At 39.5% G+C, this 18,277-nt stretch overlaps 1 protein-coding gene across 2 annotated transcripts in view; it reads left to right on the top strand.

The window, feature by feature from the left end:
- Window positions 1-16,296, top strand: part of LOC106094352 (DNA polymerase zeta subunit 2) — a 142,886-nt gene extending 126,590 nt beyond the window's left edge. Inside the window, exon 6 of one of the 2 annotated variants that reach the window (XR_009397291.1) lies at window positions 16,204-16,296. The gene's annotated coding sequence lies outside the window, so the exon portion shown is untranslated. The remainder of the gene's footprint in view (window positions 1-16,203) is intronic. The other variant, XM_013261597.2, reaches the window with a different exon arrangement.
- Window positions 16,297-18,277: the final 1,981 nt, after the last annotated feature.

Here is an 18,277-nt window from a genome sequence, read left to right as displayed (position 1 = left end):
TATCATTTCCGCCTATGACGCTGAACGCCTGGGTTCGAATCCTGGCGAGACCATCAGAAAAAATTGTAAGCGGTGGCTTTCCCCTCCTAATGCTTGCAACATTTGTGAGGTGATATGCCATGTAAAACTTCTCTCCAGAAGAGGTGTCGCACTGTGGCACGCCTTTCGGAATCGGCTATAAAAAGGAGGCCCCTTATCATTGAGCTTAAATTTGAAACGGACTGCACTCATTGATAGGTGAGAAGCTTGCCCCTATTCCTTAGTGGAACGTTCATGGACAAAATTTGCATTTTTGCAAAATTTCAAGCGGGTTGCTTTACTTCTTTGAAAGTAAGATTGCTTTCGACAAACAGACGGACGGTCGGGCAGATGGACGAACATGGCTAGATCGACTTAAAATGTCTTGACGATCAAGAATATATATACTTTATGGGGTCTTAGACTCATATTTCGAAGTGTTAAAAACGAAATGATGAAATTAGTATACCCCCATCCTAAGGTGGAGGGTATAAAAATATGAGTTGTGATGAATTTTAGATATTTTATTGGTAGACCCATAGTAGCTTTCAATATTTGGGGCAGTTTGTTGTAGTTCCTGTCGCAAGGTGTTTCTTATGGTGATGGGTGTAAAATGTGACAATTCAGTTCTATCAAATGGTCATTGAAAGTGCCGGTAAATGCAGTTGGTCCATTATGCTGATTAGAGGCTACCCAAAAGAACCACAAATAATTGCTGGTCATGGTAGTTAGTAATTGCAACTGTTTTATATATTTTTTTCAAATTTTAATGTGTTTACCATTTAGTGGTTTCATATCATTATAAAGTGGTTTTATGGAGTTGTGGTTTAAGTATGCAAATAAATATAAAATTAAATAATTACAGATGACAAACAAAATCATAGAAATCACATAACAACAAAATATTTGTACATACTTGAATATTGTTGGCAAACTCCTCTTAATCTGCCATCAAAAGCACTTTCCATAAAACTTGGACCAAGTTAGCAGAGCAATTTTCCAAACATCGACAAGTACTTGCCAATATGTACTACCTTAGGTTGTAGTTGTGTTATTGTAGAAGGAATATGTGTGAACACTTATGGTCTTATATTTGCTTGCATGCATATGTTTTTACCTTCTTCCAGACCGCACAAGTTTCTCCTTGCTGCCCTACGAGCAACTTCGACCATAACATACTCAAGCCTCAAGCGTTTATGGTGTGTTCCTTTTGTTTAAGTGTATGGTGTGTGTTAACAGATTCCCAGGATTATGTGAACATTAAGTTTGCCTCTGCCTCATGTGAGGGCATGTTAGGTATATGAATCAAGTGTGTCGTGGCAGCAATTTTTCATTTTGAAACTTTTTGTAAAAAATTTCCCTGTTAAGTTCTTATTTGTTTAAGATTTGTGAGGTTTTTTTTTTCACATCTGCAGGAGAATGTTGGCAAAACTACTATTAAACGGAGTTGCAGTAAATGATGATATGAAGAAACAAATCAGTGTTAATAGTATATTACTGGGCATGAGGAGACTTAGGCAAAACTATACTCAAAGATGACTCATAGAGAAAAAAGGAGTCAGTAAAAAACAAATCAAAAAGGCATTAAACTTGCCAAACTTTTCGAAAACTAACCGCATGTACCTTATCTTGTCAAAAAATAAGGGGTTGGATAACGAAGATTGGATTTTTTTGAACCATATTCAGCACGAAATAGAGAAATTGGTTCATATTCGCTTTGTATAGAAATGTGCATATATGGGCCAAGTTAGACTTAGAACGCTAAGCTGTATATTCCCTCTTGGCCTTGTCAAGGAAATGTAGCTATGTCTGATTGAAATTGTAAGATTGTTAGACTTTCGGGCTGTATATAACCCTAATTGGATTATAGACATACTTATCATACTATAATGACCACCATGGTGCAGAGGTAAGCATGTCCGCCTATGACTCTGAACGCCTGGGTTCGAAATTAGGCGATAGCAACAGAAAAAATTTTCAGCGAATGTTTTCCCCTTATAATGCTGAAGTACTATGCCATTTAAAAACTTCTCCCCAAAGAATTGTCGCACTGCGGCAGGCCGTTCAGACTCGGCTTTAAAAAGAAAGTCCCTTATCATTAAGTTTAAGCTTGAATTCGCAGAACCCATTGATATGTGAGAAGTTTGCCCCTGTTCATATGTAGATTTGCATTGCAATAAGCATATTAGACCGTTCCGTCCCATAAGAGAGAATTTTTTTTGCAAACTCATACCCTCCACTTTTTTCCTTGTGGTTCTAATAAGTTAGGTTGAAAAGAGGATGCGGGTATTAATCCGCTCCATGCCAATATGGGCATACACCTAATCCTAATTAGTCTTAATAAGATCAGAATAAGTGAAATACAAAATGTCATGATGATCGGTGAAGCTCCTGTTACACGGTCAGACATGTTATATGTCATCTTAATAAAGCAACTCTGAAAGTTATACACATCGTGTGATATGTATGAAAAATTTAATATGACAAATGAACTTTCGAGAAAATATGCAACTTTTTTGATTAAACCGAGCTTCTATTTCATCGAAAACACATGTAGTCACATTAGAGCGCTATCTATTCTCTATTTGATGTACACAATGAATACAGAAAGTGACAGCTCATATGACATGTCTGATCGTATAATTGCAGCTTTTACAATACGTCGTGCAAAATTGAAACGAGTAAAAAGACATTAAGTTCCGGGCCGGGGCGAACTTTGGATACCCACCACCAAAGATATAATAGAGAGAACTCATATACAAGTAACAGTTTCAACGAAATCAGGCAAGAAATCCGATTTTCAGGGGATTAAGACACAAAATTGGAAGATCGGTCTTTATGGCAGCTATACTTAAATACAGTCCGATCTGAGCCATATTTGGGTCGGATGTCGGAGGCTTACAGAAACTCACTGTTTAAAATTTCATCGAAATGGGGTAATAAATAAAGCTTTTATGGGCTTCAGATCCTTTATCGGCAGATCGGTCTATATGGCAGCTTTATTTAAAAAAAGTCCGATCTGAACCATATTTGGGTCGGATATTGGGAGGCCTTTAACTACTCACTGTTTAAAATTTCAGCGAAATCGGATTAAAAATAAAGCATTTATGGCCATAAGACCCTTTTTCGGCAGATCGGTCTATATGGCTGCTATATCTAAATATAGTCCGATCTGAACCATATTTGGGTTGGATGTTGGGAGGCCTTTAACTATTCACTGTTTGAAATTTCAGCGAAATCGGATTAAAAATAATATATATATATATTCTCAGATCGGTCTATATAGCAGCTATATCGAAATATGGTCCGATTTGACCAGTTCAAGAACTTAACCAGCGTGCATCAAAAAGACATATCTGCGCCAAATTTCAGATCAATATCTCAATTTTTTAAGGCTGAAGTGTGATTACAACAGACAGACGGAGAGATGTCTTAGAATTTTACGACGATCCGAAATATATATACTTTGTAGGGTCGAAAATGTGTAGGGTCGATGTGTTGCAAACGGAATGACTAAATGAATATACCCTCTATCCTATGGTGGTGGGTATAAAAACACTTAAAATTCTGAAAAAAGCATAAGGTCTTTTTTTGAAAATATGGACCGTACGTCCATATAATTTAATGTTTGAAAAATATTTCAGTTGACCGAGACTGCGACTCAAATGCTCCATCCGCTAAATCCAATTTTGGGATACTCTTTCCAACATTTCGACCAGTATCTCACAAATAAATGCTTCAATGTTGTCTTCCAATGCGTAAATTGAAGCGGGCTTGTCTGTAAAGAGTCCCACAAAAAGGAGTCTGAAGGCGTTAAACGCACGATCTAGGCGGCCGGTCCCGAATATGAAATAAAATGTTCACCGAACTCGCCTCTCAATAAGTCAATTCTTACGCATGCTGTGTGACATGTGGTACCGTCTTGTTGAAACCACATGTCATGCAAGTTAAGCTCTTGTATTTTGGGCAAAAAAAAGTTGGATATCATCTCACGGTAGCGCTCACCATTCATAGTTACGTTACGATTCGCATCATCTTTGAAGAAATACGGTCCAATGATGCCACCAACCCATAAACCGCACCACACTGTGACTTTTTCTGGATGCATTGGTAGCTCTTGCTTCTGACTTCAATATCGCCAATTCTGCTTATTTACGTACCCATTAAGCCAAAAATGAGCTTCGTTGTAAAATGAAAGAAGCGCGCTATGGGCTTTCTTAACAGAGCTCCCGTTTTGTAAATAAAATTCAATAATTTGCCAGCGTTGTTCGTTTGTAAGACAATTTGTGATTAAATTATGAACCAAACTGAGAATGTTTGACAGTGAAACAAAACACGAAACGTGCGGGAGCTGTTTAAACCAATGTTGGCAAAAAGATAAGCCCAAAAATCGCCCTTTATTTCGTATTTCGCTTATTGGGTGCAAAGGCAAAAAATGGAGGTTTCAAGACAAAGATTTTGTTTTTTGCGGCACTCTAATGTGCATGCCCGTTTAGGGAATGCGACGGTCCAACAAGAAATCCTTGGACCAAAATTTTCATTTGTTATCTACATTGTGTCAATCGATAAACATACCTGTTTGTGGGGTGGTACCCAGGTATCTAAGCCAAAAATTATATCAAATTCGTACTGTATTTCCAAATACCTTTCATTTGGTACCCACATTGAGATTCTGAGTCGATCTGGCCATGTCCTTCCGTTCGGAAATTCTGTGGAAATTACGAAAGCGGTCGAAAGGGTACAGCAAGCTCCTTGAAATTTTGCCCACATACTTCTTATTGGTGTAGGTCGTTGGGGATTTCAAATGGGTCAAAACGGTTCAGATTTGGTTATAGCCCCCATGTAAACCGATTCATCCATATGACTTCTTTACCCCCTAAAGCACACAATTCTTAGCTGATGTCGCTGAATTTTCGCGACGACTACTAATACTATACCCAAAATAGGTGCCAAGTATGGTCTGAATCGGTCCATAACTTGATATAGCTCCCATATAAACCGATCTCCCGAATGTACTTCTTGGACCTCTACAATATCCAATGACTCAATTTTGTGATATCTGCTAGCGAGGCGGACTCTCCCCCTAACCACAATTTTCAAAAACAACAGATCGCCGAGATGGATGCATCGATTTAAGTGAAATTTTCCTTCCTTATCCTTCTTCAATTTGACCTAGATCGGTCCAGATTTGGATATAGCTTCCATATTGACCGATCCGCCGATTTAGGGTCTTAGGCCCATAGCCCACATTTATTATCCGATTTTGCTAAAATTTGGGACAGTAAGTTGTGTTGGGCCCTTCAACATCCTTCGTCAATTTGGCCCAGATCGGTCCTGATCGGTCTATATGGATATAGCTGCCATATAGACCGATCCTTCGATTTAGGATCTTAAGCCCATAAAAGCCACATTTATTATCCGATTTTGCAGAAATTTGGTGACAGTGAGTTGCGTTAGGCCCATCGCCATCTTCATTCAATTTGGCCCAGATCGGTGAAGATTTGATAATAGCTTCCCTATGGACCGATCTCTCGATTTAAGGTTTTGGGCCCATAAAAGGCGCATTTATTGTACGATTTCGCCGAGATTTGGGACAGTGCGTCATGTTAGGCTCTTCGACATTTTTCTGAAACTTGGCCCAAATCGGTCCATATTTGGATATAGCTGCCATATAGACCGATATCACGATACTAAGTCTTGGCCCCATAAAAGGCGCATTTATAATCCGATTTCACTAAAATTTGACACAGTGACTTATATTAGGCTTTTCGACATCCGTGTCGTATATGGTTCAGATCGGTTTATTATACACAATATTTTGTTATACACAATTGAACAATGATATCGGAACATATTTCGATATAACTGCTATGGGACATAAGGTATGCAATTTTCACCGGATTTTGATGAAAGGTGGCCGATCTTAACGCCTTTTTACTTGTTTAATTTTAAGAAATAGCAGAAAGCTCTGCGGTCGAAAAATATTTTCAAAAATCTCGCAAATTTAATTTTTTACCGGCGAGAAAATTGAAATTGGTCGAAATGGTATGGCTTAGCAGGTGCTGCACATTTATGTTAGTCTCCTAGTACCAAACGGTTATAGCCAGACAACAGGTTGCTGATGCCAGACCTATAACTTGGGGTACAATTACCAAGCGCCGGTATATATTTTAAGCTCCATATTGTTCTGATCAGTTGTATATGTACTTTAAAAGGGGGTTTGAAGGTGGGACCTTGAAATTTGTATTCCCCTATTTGGGTCTTCTCTCCTCATTTGTAAACTGCCATAATTCCATGGCTAACTTGTCATATTTTCATACAGCCACTCTCAGGACAGCCACCTTCACCACCATCAGTCAGTTGCCACAGCGTATTGTCTTTGGGTGTAAAGATTTCTTGCTTTGCCACATTAAACTAAAATGTAAATCCCATGATGGGCCATGAGAAATGGATGGTAGGTATAATGCTGCTCCACATCATGTGTTTGGTTGTGCTGCAAGATTTTGTATGAAGGTTCTTTTTTTTTGTGGCAACATTGCATATTATTTGTCAGTTTTCGGAACTGTTAGTTTTCTTGTTGTTAACCATTTGCCATGACACTGATTGTACAACACAAAGTGTAGCAGAGTGCAGCAGGTTGTTAGTGCTAGTCATACTCCAATTGCCAATTGGGGGATTTTGGTTTTCTCCTTTCAGTCGCTATGTCGGGCCGTCGGTTTGCTGTGCTTATTGTGTGTCTTCTGCATGTCCTCTGCATGCCATTCTCCTTTTGGATGCTGTCGTCATCATACATAGTTCTGTGGCTCTATGTGCAGACTTCCATTTGCCTACATGGGTAAGCTGCGATAGCCTGTCTGCTAGTCTTCACCGCTGTGGTCTGAGCTAAGGTTGAATTGGCCGAATGAACGTTTGCTACATCTTGTAGCAAAGCGGGTATTTATAAACAATTTTTTTTTGTTTTTGTTGTGAAATTCACATGATCATGATATTTTCACTAAACGTTGCCAGCCATGTACGAGCAGACTGTGGCAGACCAAACACAACCAACAACAGCAACAAAAAAGTGAATTAAACAAATTAGTTTTCAATGACAGTTGTATGAGTTATGTGTGGTTTTAGCATAAATAAAGTTTCCCCCCAACAACATGACCACAGATTAGTACACATGTCTGCATGAACTAGATGACTGACTTGCTTTTGCCCAACAACGGAAGGGAGGGAGGCAGCGTATTTAGGATAAGTGATTTTGCGTAAAAATTAAATTTAAATTTAATGTCTGCTATTGATTCATGGCAAGTAAAAGGGGGCAGAGCTTTCCAAGCAAGCAAGAAGGATAAAAGTTCTTAAAATAGATGGCGAAGTGTTTGAGAGGCCTACAGAACACTTTGGACAAAATGTCTTATTAAATGAGATAAAGATTGTTAATGATTGGAATAAGCATTTTTCAATTCCAGTTTATTTCTACCACCTTCACGCAGCTTCATATTTCCCCTTCAATCCATCATCATTGCTCACCACATTTGTCGCTTGTTGTCTGTCCAGGATTACTTACTTGCTTGCTTATCCCAGAGCATGTCAGAAATTTAACGGATTGTAAAAACTTTGACAACTCGACGATTTATTTTAACAAGTTGGTAATAAGTTTCATTTCTTGCCACAATATTTCAAATCATACCACAAACCCAATGAAAAAAAAAAAAACCAAAACAAAAAACACGCGAGCACTAAATGCAAAACTAGTTCATTTTTTATGTTGGCAATAATTTCAATTAAATTGAAAATTTAAATCAATAAACACAAATCTGTAGTGAAGTTTATTTTATGGAAAAATGTATGTTTAAAGCAATTAGTTGTGGCGTTCAACATTAACAAGAGGGTTATGAAATATGGGTGGGAAAAATAAAAACACCAGATAGGCTACTTAGTGGGCATATAAATAAGTTATTGGGTTGACCAAAAAGTAATTGCGGATTTTTCATATAGTCGGCGTTGACAAATTTTTTCACAGCTTGTGACTCTGTAATTGCATTCTTTCTTCTGTCAGTTATCAGCTGTTAAAAATTAACAGCTTGCTTTAGAAAAAAAGTGTAAAAAAGTATATTTGATTAAAGTTCATTCTAAGTTTTATTAAAAATACATTTACTTTCTTTTAAAAAATCCGCAATTACTTACCTAAATTACCCAAATTTTTATTCAGGTGTATAGTGCGTATGAGTGATTTAATTCATACATTGTGAGTCATACGCCACCATGTCTCTTCGGGGAATAAGTTCGAATCTAATCCTAATAAGGAAAACAGAATCTTGAATCAAATTTGAGAAAAGAAATAGGAAGTCTATATTGTCTGTCAAAAGCACTCCTATTTTCTAAGGAATAAGCCGGGCGCTTGAAATTTTGCTCAAAAACTTCTGTTAAGTGTAGGTCGGTCAGGATTATAAAACAGGCCAAGGATTTTCAAAAACGACGAATCTCGGAGATGGGCGCATCGATTAGGGTGAAATTTTGTACGCCACCTTATGGTAAACCAAAAACACAAAATTGTTATAAATTTTGGGGTGAAATACCCGTGTGGACGCCTTCCCCTAAAAATTTGCATTTGCCAGACATGTTTACCGAATGGGCCAATATACGTATCAAATGAAAATTAATTGCAAGTAGAATACGAAACTTATATCCAAATTTGTGGTCAAGTCGCTGAGGCACCGCCACACCCAGAAATTTTCCCCAAACGGACATGTAGGCCGATCGGGACAGTATGGGATTCAAGCGAAACGTACTTAGAAGTAGGCGGGTCGACCCACCTCAAATTTATGCACCAAATGGGCATGTACACCAAGATGGGACTCAGGCGAAAGGTATTTGAGAGTAGAATACGAAAAAAAATATAAAAATTTTTGTCACTTCCTAGGAGTCGCCTAACAAGAGGGATATAAGATATGGGTGGGAAAAAATAAAAACACTAGCTTGGCTACAAAGTGGGCATATTTTGATACAGCTGCCATGTTAACCTATCTTCCGATTTAACTTCTTAAACATCTGTAGATTTCAATTTGCAAGAGAATTAATGTGGACGGTATGGCGGCGCTCAAGGCTTTGGGGTCGAGGATGGTAAAGTCGAGATGCGTGGCGGATTATTTTGAAATTCCTGGATAGGCTCCGGGGCCACGATGTGACGCTGACATGGGTCCCTGGGCATGAGGGGATTCCAGGGAATGAGAGGGCGGACGAGTGCATTAGGGGTGCACTAGGAGGGGTGCACTAGGAGGGGTGCACTAGGAGAGGTCTGCGCCGGGCGGATTAGTCATCAGCCTTGCCTACGTGCCATTTGTCGAGCTACTGAACATAGTAGATGGGATGGTCAGGGCGGCGTCGGTGGCGAGGTGGGACTCGATAGATGGTTGCCGGACTGCGAAGGCGCTAAGGCCGGTCATCGACCGCAGGAGGACGTGGGAGGTGCTGGCGTTCGATAAGAGGTCGATGAGTACCTTGACAGGGGACATAATCGGACACTGTGCCATAAGCCGCATGGCGGTGCGCATGAGGATACCGCACAATGACTTCTGTAGGAGTTACCCCGATGATGTGAATGAGGAGGAGACTATTCAGCACTTGCTGTGTTCCTGTCCGGGTCTGCAGAGACGTAGGCTCTCCTTTCTGGAAAGCCGTTTCTTCTGTGATCTTGGTGAACTTGCAGACGTCCTCTGGTATGTCTCCTAAGGTTTGTTGAGAGAACAGGATGGTTGCGACGGGGGGTGCCTTAAGCTCCGGCGTAGGTAGAGCCGTGCTTGCGTAGAACCGGGCGGTTTCTTCAAACCCCGCACGGGTTATCCACTCCTCCTGTTTTTTTTTTTCTTTTATTCGGCCTCCGAACTGGCCTCCGAGCGAACTCACCTTTGGTGGGCAACTCATTCAACATAACCTAACCTAAACTAATTGACATTTTGTAAGTACTATGCTGTTATGACTTCCCACACTTGTACCAATCTGCAGACTTCTATAGAACTTGCCTCGATGATGAGGATGAGGAGGAGACTATTGCGCTCTTGCTGTGTTCCTGTCCGGGTCTGCAGAGACGTAGGCTCTCCTTTCTGGAAAGCCGTTTCTTCTGTGAACTGGGTGAACTTGCAAACGTACCTCTGGTATGTCTCCTGATGTTGAAGGAACAGGATGGTTCCGACGAGTGGTGCCACAAGCTCCGGCGTAGGTAGATCTGTGCTTGCGTAGGTATGGGCGGTTTCTTCACCCCCCTCTCGGGTTCTCCACTCCTGTCTTTTTTTCGATTATTCGTATATAACCTCTGATACGAAGTCTCACATTTTCTTTCTCTTCCCTTTCTCTCTCTAGGGTACCACAATGGACCAAACTGGCCTCCGAGTGAATTCACCTTGGGTGGGCAACCCATTCAACCTAACCTAACCTAATTGACATTTTGCAAGTACTATGCTGTTATGGCTTCCCACGCTTGTACCAATCTTGGTCTGTATAAACCTTAAACCTGATATAGCTCCTATATAAAGCAATACCTCGGTTTGATTTCTGAACGCCATGTCACTAATCGCTGCGGCACGGAAGCTTCTCAATCTACTCCGATTAAACATACATTTGAGTCTCATTTTGTGGCTATCTGTTTGTGGTTAATTTTGAGGCTGGTGGCTTCCGAGGTACCTGTCCCAAATTTTGGTCCCAAACAATTCATCCGAAATCTTAACAACCGATCCGTACTCTATCCTTGTTTGAGGTTTTTGAATGGGGAGCATAAATAAAAATAAATATTGGGTTGCCCAAAAAGTAATTGCGGATTTTTCATATAGTCGGCGTTGACAAACTTTTTCACAGCTTGTGACTCTGTAATTGCATTCTTTCTTCTGTCAGTTATCAGCTGTTACTTTTAGCTTGCTCTAGAAAAAAAGTGTAAAAAAAGTATATTTGATTAAAGTTCATTCTAAGTTTTATTAAAAATGCATTTACTTTCTTTTAAAAAATCCGCAATTACTTTTTGGGCAACCCAATAAATATGCCTCTGGAGTGTGGGCTAAGCACCTCCTTACGTTGTTGTTTTCGATAGAATGATTTTAAAATGCTTAGCCCCCCAGAAAATGGGCTGATTATGCTAATGGTGGGAAGGCCCCCTAGATACTTGATCTTCAATATTATTCGGAGATCGAGTATTTATCTGTCATTCTGTGAAAAATTTCGTCTGTTAGTAGCATACAAACAAACGCAACCTTCTGACAGTTGCATAAGAAGAATAAGCGCTCTTTAAAAATAACCCTTTTCACCAGCACTTCCCATGTTGGCACACGTAAGCAACAACTATGGCCAGACTCTTGGACCAACCCACCAAGCCAAGTTTACGATCAAAGACTAGCATGACCATAATGGAATCAATTTGGTTTGCCTTTAAAGCGTATCATTACAAAATTGTCCATATTTTTCCGATTGAACGAGGGCCTAATGCTTGAATGAATTGACGAAATGAGTTTGTTTGGACATGTATGGTTATGGCTAATGGTGGTGAGCGAAGCAGTTGCACGTACTAGTGTCAATACGAAATCAGTCCAAGTAATATTTTCGTGGAATACACTGGTATATGCCTCAATGGAGATCACTAGCGATCTGTTGTAGTCTTTTGTTTGTGTTTGTTTAAACCATTATTGTCTTAGTAGTGAGATATGCATATCTCCTGGACCCAGTGTTAACATTTGTGTTGATGTTGTTTGTTGGGTTATTGTTGTTGTTGTTGTTGTTGGCTGTAGGTCTGCTGATTGCAATGCAGCGTTAATTCAAATGCTTTGCCTGAGTGATTTACGAGTTTCAACAGTGAAATCCCTGACAGTCTGTGTGGTATGCAATGCAGCAAATGCTTCGATTTGTATTTGATCTTCAATTCTTCTTCTTGCCCACCGTTTTGAGGAGTTGAAGCGTCAAAATCGTTGCAACTTGGAATTGAACATTTTGTTTCTAAACAAATTAGGGAAACCATTTAAATGGTATCTAAAATCATCTCAAAAATAAAAACCCAAAGCCTCATGAAAGATAAAGACAAGAATCGAAAAGAAAATGAAAGGTTACATGTTTGACTGCTGCATTATTATGAAGGGGAACATGCCAGACTTAGAGGCTCACATAATAATACTCTGTGAAGAAAAAACTATAGCATCTAGAAAAAGTTAATGGATGTTGTTTTGAGGAGTATAGCTAGAACTTCAACTAATCAACTCTGTTCAGCAGACTTGTTTGATAATTTATTTTTTTTTCATATTTTTCTCTCAGTGTTTTGAGGTGGTGTTGCATACAAAACCTGCAAATTCTTTGCACATGATGTCATCATAACGGCCTTGGAAAATTGTCACTTGTCTATAAACAATGTTGTTACTTTAAGTTGTCATTTGCCAGTAGGTGATATGGATAACGAAATAGTTTTTCCATGCAGTCAGATGCAGCAAATCAGCGATTTAAACTAAGAAAAGATTTTCAAGCTTAAGATTTGACTTCCGCTGACCCTGAAGTGCTTAGCTCTTATCCGATTTGGCGAAAAATTTATGCTGATGCTTTGTTTAGTTTTCCATCAGCCATGTCGAGTACGGGCCTATAGGTCTTTAACATGGCATAGCTTCCATATTCATAGGTCTTGAGATTTTACTTTATGGGCATCAGGCGTACCTGTTTCTTATTAAGGCCTGCTACATACATTCCACACCAACGTCCGGAGTACTGGGCTTACACGACTCATGTTGCATACCTTAAGCAGATTTTTTTGGAGGGATTTTCGAGCACTATTTGGCAGCACAAACAGTTTTTCGAAATGACGAGATGATCAATTTTAGGGCACTGCCAAAAGACGGACCACATAATACCTTAAAATTTTGCAGATGATTTCAATAACACCTCAGCTTTAAGCAGTTTGAATTTCAAAGAGTTATCTCTATCCATTCTCAAATGACATATTTTTTACTAGTTTTTTTCGGTGCCACTCCACTGTGCAGCGCTGTTTTTGTTGTATTGAAAACAAAAGCGGTACCCATCCTGCGCAAAGCTTTCTTATCATCAAATGTTCTGTTAATATGCGATTGGCCCCACCTTAGCGGAGAAGTTAGCATATCCGCCAATGACGCTGAACGCCTGGGTTCGAATCTTGGCGGGATTCGGGATAGGGAGTGGATAACCACTCCTAATGCTGGCGACATTTGTGAGGTACTTTGCCAATTAAAAACTCCTACGTCACGACGCTCGGACTTGGCTATAACAAGGAGGCCCCTTATCATTGAGCTTAAAATTTGTATCGGATAGCACTCATTGATATGTGAGAAGTTTGCCCCTGTTCCTTAACGGAATGTTGATGGGCAAATTTGCATTTGCATGCGATGTACAGCACCCTTCGATCTCAGCTAGCTCACGAAATTTCAATCGTTGGTCATCCAATACCCTTTTTATGGGGATTTTTTAACCATTTCTGGTTGTAAACAAAGGGACAGAATCCCCCAAATTAGAATATGTCTGAATTTTTAACTGAACTGAAACCTTTCAACCTTTAAGAGTTGCACGAGGGTTGTCTTTTATATTTCAGGATCAGACAACGCTTCTGTTGCAATCTACCAACTAACAGCTCTATCGTAAAGCTTGACATTTTTGAGGTTATACGTACTCAGAACGTTTTGACACACGAGCGCTATTTGTGTTGTTTACAGTAACCTAAAAATTTCATATCGCCCAAAAAATTTAATTAAATCGTGAACATTTTTGTAGGATTATTCTTTACAACTTTCGACGTGGATTAGCTCAACAACCGTGCATCGATTAACTTAATTAAATTTTTTGGCGATGAAGCTCCATCGAGGACCAGTGTTTATCGATGGTATGGTGAATTCAACCGAAGTCATAGTTCACTCCAAGACGAATTTCGTGAAGGTCGTCCAAAATCAGTTGTGGTTCCAAAAACCATTGATGCTGTGCACCAACTCATTTTGCAAGATCGTCATGTGACCTATCGGGAGTAAGACAACCTTAGACATTAGTGGAACCAGCAAACATTCAACATTGTATGAACATTTGACCATCAAAAAATTTGTTCGCGTTGGCTCCCACACAATTTGTCAATCGCTCAAAAAAGGCTCGCGTCGATTGGTCGAAAGAAATGCTCCAAAAATTATGATCGCGGTGCTTCGAACCACGTCTATGACATTGTGACGGGTGATGAATCGTGGATTTACGCGTATGAGCCCGAAAGTCAATAGCAGTCGACTTATAGGTGTTTCAAGGTGAGCCAAATCCAACAAAAGTTGCTCGCGCACGAAGCACTTCCAAGCAAATGATCGCCTGTTTTTTCGGAAAAACTGGACATGTCGCAATCGCACCACAAGAACCACGCTGAACAGTCAATTCTGGGTGGTACACAACCATTTGTTTGCCACTTGTCTTCCAAGAAATCAGGAAAACCAACCGCCGAAGACGGATCACTCTTTACCACGACAATGCGAGCTCTCACACAGCGGCTCAAACCACAACATTTTTGAGCACTCAAAACATTGATTTGATGAGTCATTCACCGTATAGTCCTGACTTGGCACCGAATGACTTCTTTTTATTCCCGCACGTAAAAAATAAAATGAGAGGTCAACGTTTTTCGACATCAGAAGAAGCGGTTTATGCGTTCAGAATGCATGTTTTGGAGATACCTCAATCAGAGTGCGTCGACTATTGGTTCAAAAGCATGCCAAAGTGTATAGAACTTAATGGGGAATATTTCGAAAAACAATAATTGCGACCTGTACTTTGTACACAAATTAATATGGACATAAAGACAGACAGACTGACAGACTGACAGACTGACAGACTGACAGACTGACAGACTGACAGACTGACATACAGACAGAAAGACTGACAGACAGACAGACATAGCTAAATCGAATCAGAAAGTGATTCTGAGTCGACCGGTATACTTATCAATGGGTCTATCTCTCTTCCTTCTGGGTGTTACAAACAAATTCACTAAGTTATAATACCCTGTACCACAGTAGTGGTGTAGGGAGTAAAAACCAAATTTTAGGTGCACAAAATTTATTTGGTTCAGCGATATTTCACTTAATCGATTTCAATTGCATTGAGTGCATCTAGTTTCACTTAGATGGCATTTTTCACTTAAGCCTATTACAGTTATGCGGTTTAGGTTCTGGTGTTTTATAGATTTTAGATCACTCCGCGAATTGCCTCAAACTTCCTCAATTGTAGAAAAATTTTACCTAGTTCGAATACCGTTACTGTTACAAATAATTTTTATTGCTCCCACCAGCGTTTTGATATTCTAATCGCATTCCAATCGGTCATAACAGCCTTTCTTCTGATAAACATAGAGGTGAGCGCAAAGAGGAGGAATGAAGAAAAACTAGGTTTGTCATTCTGCAAGCATGCAGGTCACCTATAAGAAACTAACTCCAACAATAATAGAATTCAGTACAAAGTTTCCGGAGTTCCATGTTAGTGGGCATTTTCAAATTTGGCGCCGGCAAATTTAATTCCGGATTTTAATGGCCTTCTTGCTACCTTGAACATACTAAAATTGTAATTATATATTCACCTGTAATCATACGTTAGGGTAGATCTGTAGACATTGAATTTAAATATTTTTACTTGGTCAAAGTCTTAATTACCTGAGCACAGATTATGAGTTATCGGTTAGGAAATCTTGGATGCGCAAGAGTGATGGTTGCATGCGGAATTCATAAGAAGAAGGAATATCTTCCTTAACATGTTATAAATTCTCTAAGAATCACATGTCAATGTCAATGGAGCGGATCTATTTTGAGGGTTCCAAGCCAACATTGGTTAGACATGAAACAAAAACATGGGCGCTGGGCCATAATAGGCAATATAGTAGATATTGTTATGTGTATAGTCCACTTTAATTTTACAAAACCTCTACTTTCTGCATACTTTGTTCTGCTTAGCGAAAACAACAGCGATTGCTATATGCCATGATACCAGCTTCACAAATATAATTTCTCCATGCTTCCGTCAATGCTTGCCGCTAGTTTAAAATTTCATTATTAATTGTTGAAATGTTTAATTTCTTTTTATTTTTTTTTTGTAGCCGTTGTAGCTGTTTCTTCTGTTGTGTTTGCCTGTTATATCAAATTTCGCTTGTAATCGATGTTTTTTTTTGTTATTTTTTATTCCATCGTTTTTAAGTCAGCAAATTATGAATGGATTTTTGCTGCCGATTTTCAAATCAACGTGTGCCATCTATTTCTGCAAAGCTTATCTACCGCCCTGAACCTAACCTCAGGAGATTTCACTTCTCTGTGGCTTTGTACGAAACACTCGAAGATATGAATCAATGGCTGTAGATAAGCGCTCAAAATTAAAAACATGCTGCAAAAAAGAAGTGACGCTGAATAAACACTGAAATTGCGTGTTTGAAACCGTAAACTTCGTTGCATTTAATTGAGTACATTTGCTTTAACACAGAGAACGAATGGACGAATAATCGATGCTTATCATTTGCCAAGATTACAAACTGGCAGCCGAATTGAAATATTGATTGGTCAATAATGGGGCGAACTGAAAAGGGGGCCTTTAAAGGTAAGTGGTAAAATTTTTTATAGAATTTCTGACACCAAATATCTTCAGCAGTACACAACACATATATCTCAAGAGAAGATCGATGGAAACGGCTCTCCACGAAGTAGTGTGAGACTTTTATTCACTTGAAGGAGTACGCCATGTCGCACAGTGGGATAGAACCGAAAAAACTAATAAAACACATGTCATGTAAAAACGGGTAGGGAAGGAGATATCCCTTTGAAATTTGGAACTTTTGAGAAGACCACTGTAGCGCAGAGTTTAGCATGTCCGCTTATGACGCTGAACGCCAGGGTTCGAATCCTGGCAAGGCCATCAGAAAACCACCGCTGATTTTCCCCTCCTAATGCTGGCAACATTTGTGAGGTACTGTGCCATGTTTTCAGAAAATTGCAATTTTCCTCTTATTTCAAAAGGTGCCCGGACAACCTAGTGCCCTGATGTTTTGCACACGATCTCGCTAAGAGCTCAGCTCTAGCCATTGCAACTTTCAAAGAGATATCTTTACCCATTCTCACACGGTATATATTTTACTAGTTTTTTTCGTTATTATCCCACTGTGTCGGCCCTTTTAGACATTGTGAGGTTTCAACAACGTAGAGATAGAACAAATAGTCCCAGCTCTGGACTGCGCGGGAACCCATCCAAATATCTCCCAATCGACAAGCAATATGCTATGAAACACACAAATCAATGTAAACATAGGAGATGGTATGTTAAGAAGGGGTTTGAGAAGAGGGAGACCCCAAAGAGGTGTGTATTTTATCCGATTATCTCGAACCTGGAGATAAACTGCATCCTCGTAATGAATCTCGTAGGCTACATTGTTGAGAATGTCAAGAATGTACGGTCTTTTTGGCAGATATTTGCTGTAGCCACAGTCGGAATGCGGAGGCCACCGTGGCGCAGAGGTAAGAATGTCCGTATATGACTCTGAACCCCTGGGTTCGAATCCTGGCGAGACCATCAGAAAAAAATTTCAGCGGTGGTTTTCCCCTCCTAATGCTGGCACAATTTATGAGGTACTATGCCACATAAAACTTCTTTCCAAAGAGGTGTCGCACTGCGGCACGCCTTTCGAACTCGGCTATTAAAAGCAGGCCCCTTATCATTGAGCTTAAACTGCACTCATTGATATGTGAGAAGTTTGCCCCTGTTCCTTAGTAGAATGTTCATGGAATCCTGGGAAGGGATTTGCCACCCTCGAAACTAAGAATTTTGTTGTCCAAAGCATCGTTGAGGTAGAGGTGGCTAACTATCGATTATTGCAACATTCGACTTTTTCGATACTTCTAAAAATTCGATAGTATTGTTACTATCGTCAATTTCCCATAACATAAATTCAAACGAAAATGTAGGTTGATCAGTTCGGCTTTTGAAACTCGGTTTTTCGGTTTTTTGAGCTCAATATACTAAACGGTTTCGTGAAAATTTTATTTTTTTTAATCTTAAAACTTAAACCGTTTTTTTTAAAAAAGCAAATTTTTTGAATAGTTCGGAAACCGATTTTATGAGAAAGCCGGTTTATTGGCCAAACGGATGAAAATTGCGCCCTCTATAGGCGCAATATATCTTACAAATAATGTTCAGTGTCGGATCGCTTATTTTTGTTCAGTTTAGCAAAAAGTTTAATTTTCCCGATGGTATCGATAGGAAAATTTATAATCGATATTCAGACATT

This window comes from Stomoxys calcitrans, chromosome 2 (assembly GCF_963082655.1).
Source record: "Stomoxys calcitrans chromosome 2, idStoCalc2.1, whole genome shotgun sequence".
Taxonomy (NCBI): Eukaryota; Metazoa; Arthropoda; class Insecta; order Diptera; family Muscidae; genus Stomoxys; species Stomoxys calcitrans.
The sequence above is the reverse complement of the archived record's forward strand: the minus strand, read 5'-3'. Positions and strand labels throughout refer to the sequence as shown.